Source organism: Vombatus ursinus, unplaced genomic scaffold (genome assembly GCF_900497805.2).
Source record: "Vombatus ursinus unplaced genomic scaffold, bare-nosed wombat genome assembly UNPS02014951.1, whole genome shotgun sequence".
Lineage (NCBI taxonomy): Eukaryota > Metazoa > Chordata > Mammalia > Diprotodontia > Vombatidae > Vombatus > Vombatus ursinus.
In genome coordinates, this window is record NW_020954729.1 from 2,485,319 (window position 1) to 2,497,894 (window position 12,576).

General features: G+C 42.0%; 1 protein-coding gene across 4 annotated transcripts in view; it reads right to left on the reverse strand.

The window, feature by feature from the left end:
- Nucleotides 1-12,163, reverse strand: part of MTMR1 (myotubularin related protein 1) — a 67,400-nt gene extending 55,237 nt beyond the window's left edge. For all 4 annotated transcript variants that reach the window (XM_027845057.1, XM_027845058.1, XM_027845056.1 and 1 more), the window contains exons 1-2: nt 12,099-12,163; nt 7,723-7,828 (exon numbers count right to left, since the gene is read on the reverse strand). The gene's annotated coding sequence lies outside the window, so the exon portion shown is untranslated. The remainder of the gene's footprint in view (nt 1-7,722; nt 7,829-12,098) is intronic.
- Between the last annotated feature and the right edge of the window lie 413 nt (nt 12,164-12,576).

Below are 12,576 nucleotides of genomic sequence, written 5' to 3' on the forward strand. Positions count from 1 at the left end.
TAAAATATTACAGCAGTAGTTCAGAAACAACCATCCCCCCATGATATAAACGAATAACACTTATGGACTAGCTACCATGGCATTCTATTGGAGGCTGTACCAACAGTACCATAGAAACAAAAATCCCCATCACATGGTAACTCTGTGCAACCTTGTCTTGAGCTGCAACTCAACATGCCAAGAATATACCTTGGCTGAGGCTCCTGGCATAATAGCAAAGTAGGTGAGAATGGGCTCCCAACATTCGTGGGGAGATGAGTCCCTGTCTTAAGCAGCCAATCCAATGTAAGAAATATTTCCCGAGTCATCCATTCAACAATCCAATTCAATGAGAATCCATTAAGTGTTTACTATATGCTAGTATTGTGTTAGCCCAGAGGATACAGAGGGGAAAAAATTGGAAACTGGCCCTGCCCTCCAAGAGCTGTGAGTCTCCTGAGGACTATTAAGTCAGCAATAATGTTTCTGATGCAATACTCAAGTAGAATGGCAGTTACTTGAAAAGCCACTACAAATTTTCAGTAAGTCATCATCAGAGGTACATTACCAATGGAGGGAATCACCCTGAGAAATGAGATCACATATCCACTTGAGTAAAAACTTCAGTGTTGGGCAGAGTTTTAAAATTCTTGTCCCTCATTTTGAACTATACAATTCCATGCTCTGATTCCTACATGTTCAGTGAAAAACCCAGCAACACTTGTTTTGAGCAGTTTAATGGTATTACTTCTGTTAACTGGAAGTAGATGACCAAGAAGGATTGAAATACTAAAAAAGATGATATGACCATAAAGAACTGAACTCTTAAAAAATTCTATGATTCTAATATCTGCAGTCATTATTTAAAGTATCTTTAATTGAAGCTGAACTGAAGCACAATATAAAAAAAAATCCAATTTACTTAGCTTTTTCTATTTCTTAAGTATTGCTTAAAAAAATATAGGCCCAAGGACCATCTCAGTTGTTTGAAGACCAGCCTAGCTGAGAGCACAGAGGTTGCCCACTAGGTGATGAATGAATTTAAAAAAAAAAAACAACAGCCTTTGATCCCCTTCTGTTTTGATAGTGGCAACAGAGCTAGGGAGCATAGCAGAAAAGGATGCTAAGAAGCATCTTAGCGAGTCTCCAAACATTAACTTAATCATTAGTCTCCTATATGTGTGATCTTTGTTTAAAGCCTCCAAAGTCGTCCCACTACTTGGACCTTATCCACGTTGACAAAGAAGTTGCAATTGAATGGAAGGACAGCTCCCAGACATTCATCTTAGGTAAGTGAATGAAGCCATTACTTTCATGCTGCACTTCAAGGTTCCAGAAGGAACCTCATCCCACTGGACACTCATGGTCTCACCTTGCAGATCACCATGAAGAGAACTGAAGCGTACTCGTCAGTTGGAGTTCCCAAGGATGAAGAAGTAGGGAAATTGCAAAAACAATACAAACTAAATTAACATAGACCTTGATAAATGGGGCTTTGATGGGGAAATATGGTGTGAGACCAAAAAAGCAAAGAGCTCAAAGGCGTGGGGACTCCTCAAAAGCCTTATACATCATGAAGACATTTTTTTCAAGAAACAAAAGTAAATAAAGAAGCAAGGAATGCATTACATCACACACACAAACCAAAACTGACTAGATCTGAATGACGCTAACTAGGATTTGCAGAGTGTTTTAAGGGTTCTGGGCACTGTACATACGTTCTCTCATCTGCTACTGTCACCCCCAACGTACAGAGGACAAGAGAGGCAGTCAGGCACAATGGATAGGGAGGTGGACTTAAATCTAGGAAGACCAGGGTTCAGGTTCTGCCTCTGATACATACATACTTCTTAGAGCAGTTCTGAGTGCTCTAGGAAACTCTCTCAGACTATAATTTGCAGAAGAGTTGCCAACCCGCATTGGTAGCGGGCATATCATCATGTGAGAGTTACCCATATCAATGAAAGCACAGGTCTGGTCTCTATCTTTGTCCTCTACAGAAAGGAAACTGAAGCTGACAAGGTTAAGTGACTTGCCTAGGTGACACAACTACTAAGTGTCTAAGGTAGGATTTGAACTCCTGCCTTCAGGTCTAGTGCTCCTGTTGTATGTAGTAGATGTCTGCTCCCTGTATATAGTCAGGTCATCAACTAGTTGGAGCAAAGGTCAAAGTAAATAACAAACAAAAGATAAAAGATAACACAACACTATCTGCAATGAAATCTGCCCTAACCCCTAACATGTGTAAACAAGCTTGTCAACCATGGAAAATGAGAAAGAAGATGACAGCAACCAGGGCCCTACATACTAACTTTTTCATTTCTATGAGACCCTACAGGAACAGTCTCTGCAGACATCGAGGCTATCTCTGATGCAAATGGGAGACTCGAACAGCACAATTTCCTACAGTAGATTATAGTTTTATAGTCAGACAATTTAAGTGCAGAAAATAAAATCCTGGCATTTGACTCAAGAGAATAAATGCTGTGTGAAAGCAATGTATCCCATGCACATGTGAAAATAACATGAGATTCTATGGGAGTTGCACATGCAGATCAACATAGCTCAATGACCTGATAAAAACTGACATGAAGCAAGGCATAAAACAGGGAAACATCTGCTCATTTACTCACGTAAGGTATTTGGCGCTGTCATAAAGACTACCCTGTATCGAGTCCAAAAGACAAGGATTCTTTATCGATAGCAAGGTTCTCCAAAAATTATTTTAAAAGCCATCTAATCCATGCAGCACTTATTACACACCTATTATGTGGCAGGGCTTAAATTCTACTGGGGGCAGTAGAAATACAACATGTAACTGGATAAGTAAACACATGATATGACGACATTCCAATTGAATCAAATCTGTGAATACTGCAATCACTTCAATGAAATCCATAATAATTTAAAATAAATTGGTTCAACTGTCCAGATACACTGAAAAAAAAGTAGATAAAAAACCAACAGATTTTCCCCAGATTAGGGAAAGAGAGGGATGGAAGAAGCATTTAAGTGCCTACTATGTGCCAGGTACTGTGCTAAGTGCTTTACAAATACTATCTTATTTCACTAGTCTAGCAAATTAGTGGGTATGTGGATTCACTGATGTCATTAGTGAAGGAAAATCCTTCTAATAATGCCGATCAGCCCTGCTCTTGGAAAGTTATCTGAAGCCCTGAGAGGTTCAGTGACCTCCCCCGGGGTCACACAGCCATGGACCCTTCAGAGGCAGGACTTGAAGCCAGCTCTTCCTGACCCCAGGCCAGCCCCCCCCCCCCCCCAAACCCCCAAGGCTCTCTGCCATAGAGTCTCTGTTTTTCAGTTAAGTGCTACAGAGTCAGGAAAACTGAACTAAGCTAAGTCATGGGGTAAATCATGAGAAATTTCCAGGTAACTTGGAACGATGCACATGGATTCCCTTTTTCATAAAGGACATAGGCTTTGAGAAAACACTTTTCTCTACCATAATTTGAGAGAACTTTACTAAGGTACACAAATGCAATACAAACTTCTGACTTGGGGTTTTGTTTTATCCTTGAAAAGATAGTGAATGTTGTTGTCAGGTGCTTTCAAATAAACATCAAACACCTTTTGAGGGGAAGAGAGCAGAGCAACAATCATCAGCTGCTGGGACTCCCCCTCCCATTGTTTTAACTTAATTACTATTTCTTTCTATCACTAAAGGGTGTTTTCAGAGCGGCACAGAATTAATTACAGCTGCCTGAGTAGTCAGTAACACTGCAGGAAAGGTGCAAGCCAGGATCCCAAGGATATTGGCCCATGAAAAGGGGAAACAGCAGGACTTCACCTTCAGAGCAAGGCAACGTGGCCTCCAAAAATTACCTAAGGGACACATTTGTCCAACTGTCACTTTAGGTAGGGATGTCTGATCCTGCCACCTCTGCTGTAGCGAAATCCCAATCGGATGGTATTTGTTGTGCGTCTTATTTTGTGTGTTAACACGAGTCACAACATATTATCCCTGGAGGTCTTCCAGCAGAGGCTGGTGGACCACTTGTCTGAGATACTGTTGAGAGGATTCCTGTTGAGAAATGGGTCAGGCCAGCTGACCTCTGAGGAGCCTTTCTCCACCTGCCATGATCTTTCCGTGTCTAGGTAACACAAAAACACTGGTTGCCAGACTGTTCAAACACAGAACACCTGCTAGCTCCCAGCTGCAGGACAGTGGGGGTAGGTAAGAATTTATTCAGACCCCCATAAAGCAATAATAAAAAGCGATAGTGGCAAAAATAAATGTTGGAGGCCAATTTCAGTGTCAAGCCCATAGAGCACTGTACCAGCCCATGACTTCAAGCGACAGAGGGTTGGCCAGGTACACTTCTCATTCTGCACTATCACCACACTGACTAATACATTCCACTATTGCCTGGGAGGTTTTAGACAAAATCTCTTTGAGCTCTAGACCTTTTCTTTGTTTCAAGCTATCAGCAAGCCCTAACCTACTTTCCAATTCTTTGTTGAAATTGTCAAAAGCCAACAGAGTTAAGCAGACAAAGGGCTTTTCCTTTCTTGCCAAATAGTCACCATCTGTTCACCTTTGGTCAGATGCTTAGCTATGGCTGAGCGTTTTTAGAGTTGTGTTTTAGGTTGTGTGCTTGCAATCTAAAGCAAATGTTTCCTCCTCTTTTTAAGTTTCCTTCGGCATTTGAATTCAACGAACTCTTCTTGATTACCATCTTGGATCACCTTTACAGTTGTCTCTTTGGGACTTTTCTGTGCAACTGTGAACAGCAACGGTTAAAAGAGGTAGTCTATGCTGGACTCTTCTGCTGGATACTAAAACGTGATAGATTTCAGAACTAGGAGGTACTTTGAAGAGTACTTAGTTTTGTTCAGTTTACAGAAGAGGAAAATGAGGCCCACAGAGGTGAAGAGACTTGTTCAGCATTAGTTAGCAGGAGATTCAGGACTAGAAATCAGTTCTTTTGACTCCCAGCTCAGTGCTTTCTTTCTACTATAGCATTTTTCCCTCCCTAGCTTAGCTTTACGTGCTATACAACGGGAACCATCGCCCGAGTTGCTTTTTACTAACAGTTTATAAAAGTACTATTTTTAGTAGAACTGTAAGCAACTATAACATTTACTAGTGCTAAGGCTGTCTGATCTGGAGTTAAATAATCTTCCAGGCTTGTTTTTAAATTGTTAAAAATAGGAGAGACAGATAATGTAATCTATCAGCCTGGAGAAACTAACATATTGCCTTAAAGTACCAAATCATGAGGACTAATGGCTAGCTAATATCAAAACATAGGAACTTTTTTTCCAATGGTCATACTCAAGCTAATCTTTAGTATGAAGTAATATTAATGAATGCACTTATGTTACCTGGGTTTTGTTATCCCCAATACTCCCTTTCTCCCTTTATGACTCAATCTATGCTAGATGAATAATTTTTAATCATTTAACATTTTAATGTCTAGGATTATTCTATATCACCCAGCTGATAATCTGTCAGCATTTACTTGAAAGAATGTATATCAGAACAACAGAATCACCAGCAACTTCAGTGGCCACATAACAAGGTCATGCAAAGTCTTAAGTCCCACGGGAAACTTAGAGCAATAAAATTTCAAGGGAATGTTTAGGTGCTCTGCTCAACAAAAATACCTACCCTTACAACTATCTCTGATGCTAAATTCCACATAAACGTTTAATTGGGGGCCAACTTAGTATATTTCAAATAACACACATGGAAAATAGCTCATTTCAAGGGACAATTCTTGATCCCTACTGGTTACTTTCTCAAGGCACTAAACCTAGGGAGGGCTGATCTGGTGATGTATACTACGCAGGGACCAATCAAAAGTGAGTCCAATGGGTCCTCACCTATAGCGCATCTAACACCACTGTAGGGTACCTTAATTGTTCAAGTACTTCCTGTAAGCTGCCATGCAAGCTTGATCTTGCAAATCATTCTTACTTTGTTAAAAGCTCTCTGAGGAAGCTGTGACACCAAATGAGAAGGTGACTGCCTAGTCTGCCGACTGTGATTCTACCGCTTTCAATCCTCGTTTTACAGGCTAAGTACAATGAGGACAGCGATAAAGAGCCAGAAAGCACAAGTTTCCTATGACCCAGGATACATACTTGCAATTCCCCTTCCATACTATGGAAGAGCATATTTATTATAACACTAGCTGCTGACTAGGAAAACCAAAGCCAATACATACACATTTTTTTAAATAGACTAAAAACAAAGAAACAGTTGCTTTGTTAAAAGGTCAGAATAGTCAGAATACCAATGTTAAATGACTATTTGGGGCAGACTTCAACAGTTTAGTAACTCACAGAGCATTCGGTTATTTACCTATGGTAACATTATTAACAGTTCCTAATCACTAACAGGACAGCTAGGTGGTGTTGCAGTGCATAGAGTGCTGGGCCTGGAATTAGGAAGACCTGAGTTCAAATTTGGCCTCAGACACTTAGTAGCTGTGTGAACCTGGGCAAGTCACTTAACCCTGTTTGCCTCAGTTTCCTTTTCTGTGAAATGAGCCAGAGAAGGAAATGGCAAGCCACTCCAGTATCTCTGCCAAGAAAACCCTAAACAGGGTCACAAAGATACGACTGAAATGATGAAACAACAAAATCGCTAACAATGAAAACAATCACTTGCCAGTCTAAGAGTAGTATAATGCTACTGGAGGGTCCTCAGCCTGCTACTGCTACTACTCAGGTTGGGATACATCTCTGCTTCCAATTTCCTTGCACATGGTGGTAGTGCTCTCCAACTTTGGCAATACTCTTGGTAGAAGAACTTTGGAGGCGACTGAATTCCAGCCCCTCCAAGCTGGGTGGCATGAAAACTGGCTGTCAAGTACACTTTTAGTGGCTCAGGGATTTGGGTTTTCGCTTACATCAATGTTCTTCTTCAAGAGTTCCATCATGACTTCAACAGTTTGTCTGAAAGAATACATGCTGGCTAAATCTCAGTCAGGCAACCCAAGCCCCTTTGAGCTCTATAAAATTGCACTTCACCTGATTACCTTTTTTTCCTTATAGGATAAGGGAAGAGTTAGGAGTTTGAGTTCCATCATAATTGACAGAAGAAAAATAAACCCATATTTAGTGAATCTAATATTATTTTGCATTGACTGACATTAAGACACACGTTCATTCCTTAACCAGGACATAGGCAATTTTGGTTTTTGTTCTCCATTCACAACTTCAGAACATGGGAAAAATTCAGTTTTTTAAGCAATCAAATGCATACAAACAAGGGACTGCGATTAGGAAACGCAACCACTTCAATGGGCACTAAGAAGACGGCTTCCCATATACTACTCTTCTGGGCTGATTGTGTAAGAATTTTGTGGTTTTCTAAAAAATCTGGTTTTGCATGTAAAGAACATAATTAAAATTTATGTTTTGTTGCGGTGAGATTTAGCCACATACCTAAGTACAAGGACAAAATTTCAAATTAAGGAAATATCCAATTCTCCAAATCAAAACACTCATGAAGAAAATTAATTTACTCACAATAAAATGGTTTTTTTTTCTGAAAGGTAATAACAAAAGTAGTAATTATTAGAACTGGAGTCAAAGTACTATGTTCAAGTTTTCTGAAGATATAGCTATTATAACAGATGATGGTTTCCTTTTCGTCTTTTTTTTTATTCGAATGTTGAAGCTCCAGACCTTGAAAAAAAGCAACTCTGCCACCACATTAACAAGTAAAAGGCACTTGGATCAAACATAATTGGATTCGGCAATGTTACTTACCCGGTAATCTCTGGATATGCTTTCAGATGGCACCGACCCTGAAATCTGACTAGAAATTGTAGCAGCTATAAGCTGTTTGCACCATTCAACATGGGATCCTGTAGGGCTAAAAGAAAGATTGTAATTAAAATCTTTCAAATTATATAGGTTCCCAAGGGGAAGTGAATTTAAATATACAGTCATATCTATGTTAGATGTATATTTTCTAGAACACTTAGCTATTATAATAATTAATGGAAGAATTTAAATGCTGGCTGAAGTGCTTCAGTTGTATTTGAATTTATTTAACTCAAATATGGAAATTTTCATTTAAAGATTTCAACCATTACATTTGTAATTCTCCATGTTTGTAAATATATTTATTCACTTAGGATATCCATGACACTCACGAGAGGCAGTGTTGGCATGGAAGCTAGAGGGCCACCTCAATCAATGGCACCCATTAGCCATAGGGCCACAGGAAAGGTAACCTGGGCAACTTCTCAGTGCCCCAGGCAGCTCTCTAAGACAAAGCTGCAGAGGTGGTGGCACCTTGCATTGGCAGGAGTGCTCTAGGAAATCACAGATCAATTCCCCCTTCCTCTCAAAAAAAAAAAAGGTGTTTATAGAAAATACAACCTCAAATAGAACACATACCTAAGGCTCAGGTCTACAAAAAGCAGATAGGTTTTATCTTACACACGCCTAGCTCGCAGCTGCTATTAGGGTATTCAGTAAATTTCTCATTATTTTAGAATCTAGAAAACCTGCAAATTTTAGGAACTTATGAAAGTCAATCTTAGTGAATCACATTCACAAGTAGTTCTCCACCAAGTAGGCACCCAAATGCTTACTGAATAATAGTTGGAAGGCCTCATGAAAGCTAACAACAATGTTAGCACACTCCCAGAAGCTGAGATTTCCGGAGTATTCCCTTAAACTTTAGATTGCCTTCAGGAGTTGCTGTGGCTGAAAAGATTTCCCACCTGGTGGCCGATACTTTGGTGATGAGCCTCTCTGAAAAACTGGTTCATGGATGGCACAGTCTTTTTAGAGTTTGAGCTTTTCATGCTTGGTAGTGTAGTATGTGCCATTGGCATAGAAAGCTTTTGAAAACCCAACACCAACTCAACACGATGAGAACAGGAAGTTCGTGGAAGTAGAACAATTCCTATTATAGCAGGAGCTGTTGCTTCCTAGGCGTAATGCTTTATTTGACCTAAAGAAAAATGTAGAAGTACTCTCCCATACCCCCTTAACTATCAATATCTATTCAGAGATAGAATTACAAAAACAATTCGGAGGGTGCCCACTCAAGGAAGATTCCCTAAGGAAGAGTGTCCTGCTTTTACTACTGGCTGTATAGAAAAGCAATATTCCTCACTCTGGCTACCTCCCTCCCCCCACCCCATCAAGTCGACTGTATCTCTTCTTTCACATTGATCCCCTTTCTTCTACTCACAGGGCCACCCCCTAGATCAGAGCCTCGTTACCTCTTCCCTGGGCTATTCTACCAATCTCCTACTGGGTGTCTCCCTAACTCTACTGTCTCCCCTCTCTGCTCTCTCCTCCACAGCTGTTAAAGGGAAATTCTTAATGCACAGGTTTGTGTCCCACTACTGCTCCATAAGCTTCAGCTGCTTCCTCTTGCACCGAGGGGAAAGTACAAACTCCTGTGCCTTCTAAAGCTTGTAAAGACGAGTCGTCTCAAACCAGAATTCAGGTTGATTACACATAACAAGACTTCCTCCAGTCTGTGGTCCAGTCAAACTGGCCTTCTTTCTTGCTGTTCTTTACATAACACTCCACCTTCCGCCTCTGTTCCTTTACACAGGGTGTCTGTCTCCTGTTCCTGCCTCACCCCCATCTCAGACTGTCTAGCTTCCTGCAAAGCTCAGTTCAGGCACCACCTCCCACATCAGCCTTTACTGATCCACTCCTAAACAGCGAGGTCATCCTCCAACTAATGGTACTGTTTTTATTTACTTTGCATATTCTCATTTGTGTATATGTTATTTCCCATGATGAGATGCCCCTTCTTGGAGGGTGGAGACTGTTTGGTTTTTACTTTCATTTTTGTCTTTGTGTCCCCATTACCTGGCTCATCCCATGGTACACAGGAGGCACTAAATAAATGCTTGTTGGCTGATATATTTATTCTAAAGCTAATTTAGATTCCAAGATAACTTCAGGTTATATCTCATTTTCTAGTTCAAACCAGCAGTACAATTTATCCAAGTACCACCATGCATTATGCTATTTTCAACATAACCACCCTTTCAGAAAGTTTTCATATATTTGTTCATTTGATTAATCAATGAGTCATCAGGTTGAAGAGCAGTGTGGTACTAAGGAAAGAGAACTAGATCTGTAATCAGAAGCCTTGGGTAAAAACCCTGCTACCAGGGCAACTTTAGGTAATTTACTTAACCTCTCTGAGCCTCAGTTTCCTCCTCTGTACAATGAGTAGGTTGGACTAAAAGACTTCCAAGGTTCATTCTAACTCTCAGTCTGTAATCCCTGATCATACATATGGCAAGGCTCTGTTAACATATATAACCAGTCACACAAGTATTCATTAAGAAATAAAGAAAGAAGGAAAGATGTGTTTACTTTACAGTTGTCAGAGTAAAGAAACTTTCCAGACCTTTGAAAAGCACATCTCTTCCTAAATCTATGAACAATAAAGTATCAGTTAGCATATATATGTGTATATTATATATACATATATAATGTGTGCATATATGTGTGTGTGTATATATATAAATATATATATAATATATATATACACACATATACATTTAATCATCCTATCTAAAGATCACTATTTCTACCTGCTCTCTTCTTCAGCAACAGGGAGAAAACAGGAAAAAGGGCAGATTTTCATTTTTCTATTTAACCTTAAGTCCTATTTATTTTCTTGGTTGATTAGAACTTTTTTACACTGTTGTTTTGATTGCCATTTTTCTTCCAGTGGTTCCTACTCTTCAATGTAAATATCTGGGATTTGAAATAAACCGTTTCCAAGTAATTTGTTGAAAAGGCACCAGACTTGGCATCCAGAAGGAAGGTTCTAGTTCCAGCTCTGCAGTTCACCAGTACTGGTTTTAGTTACATATAAAAAGTGGAGGTTGGCTTAAGGAATGTTTGTGTTTCTTCCCCTCCCAGCTCTACCATTATGTGATCTAATTACTCAATTCCTGGTCATTATAAGCTATAATGAAAAGACCGGCTAGACAGAGTGTCCAAAGTCACAAAAAAGTATGCCAATCACCCAAAAATTCACAGCATTATTAAAGTTTCTAGTTTCATTGTTAAATAAGTTGTAAACAATAGATTCACAGGTAGTCATTTTTTTTTTTTTTTTTTTAACGAGGCAACCAGAAAGGGGAGTGAGCCAACGGCAAAGCGAAGAAGTTTTTCTCGTTGCTCACTCTTTTGGGAACTCCCTAAAGTTCAAGCACTTTGGGATGACTAAGATATAGGAAGTCAATATTCGAAACTGCCAAATTTTCAATGGTATTTTCTTCCTCCTTATAATTCCCTCTAGTGCCAGGGCTGTCAATGAAACAGCAACGAGTGGGCAAACCAGAGAATCAGGTCCCAAGATAGCCCATTGCTCTGCCTCGGTTGTTCAGTGTGCTCCCATTGGAGAGGTGATTTTCTGCTGCAGATTCCTTATATGTCAAATGTAGATGAGAATAAAGAACTTGTTTTAAGAAGTTTCATTCTGAGAAGGAAGAATCTGCTTTCTTACCCTCACAAATGGCCTTGAAAGAGTACAGAGTCCACCAGTCCAGTTTTAAAAGGTGTATGAATCCGCATCCCTCCCCTCCACCCCAAACAAAATACTAACTTACTATTTGAAACTTACAACACTTTTCCTTAAATAAATAAATATATAGGGCCGGAAGAAAGGTTTATAAGGCGGGCAAACAAGGAGGTTTTCGCCAGCAATCCGAGGGTGTAACTAGAAGAGCAAGTTACTTGGGCAAACACTCAGAACACTTGGCAAGATCAGGAGCAGCAGGTGGGGGTGGGGCGGGGCTCCCAAGTCTCACCTGGATCATTGCGAGGCTTTGCCTTTCTTTCTTAGCATCCCCCGCTGCTGGCAGAGCCGGGCGCATCGAAAGCGCTTCAGAAACGCTTGTTGACTGAGGGAGGTCCAGCCAAAGCCCGGGGGAGGAGGGGGCGCAAGATACCCCTAAAAAACTAAAACCCAGGAGTGGGGGGAACTGAAGGCAAGAAGTCGTCCTGCATCCCCAAGAGGGCAGGTGAAGCATGTGGGCTGGCGGGGCGGCGCAGGAGAGACAGGACAGTTGGGGGGCCCGGCCTGGACGCCGCGCGCAACCCCTGCCCCGGGCCCCCGGGCCCCTTCGCCCCACCCCCCGCCTCACCTGTCCAGGGTCTCCACGCTGGGCTGCCGCGAGCCCACGGCCAGGGCGCCCACGGGCCGCGGAGGCCTCCGGCCGGTTCCGAAGCCGCCCAGGCCCCCGCCGCCGTCCGCGCCCGGCGCCCCCGAGTCCATGGCGGCGCCTCGAAGCTGGGGGGCGGCTGGCTCGGGCCTCGCCAACGCGAGCTGCTAAGGGGTTGCACGGGAGGGGGGGGGGAGGAGGAGGAGGAGGAGGAAGAGGAAGCGGGCAGAGGGCTCGCCAGGAGCTGCTTGGGGCCGCCGCACTCGCTCTGCGGTCCGCCTAGGACGGCGTCAGGCAGCCCCTTCCAGCGGCTCTCCTGCTGCAAGCCCGGCCGCCGCCGCCGCCGCGGCCACCGCCGCCATTAGCAGTCACCTGGCGACTCCTTGCTACCCACAAGGCTCCGCGCCTGGCCCCCGCAGGGGTGGCTACTCCCCGGGCCGAGAGGGGAGGGGAGGGGAGG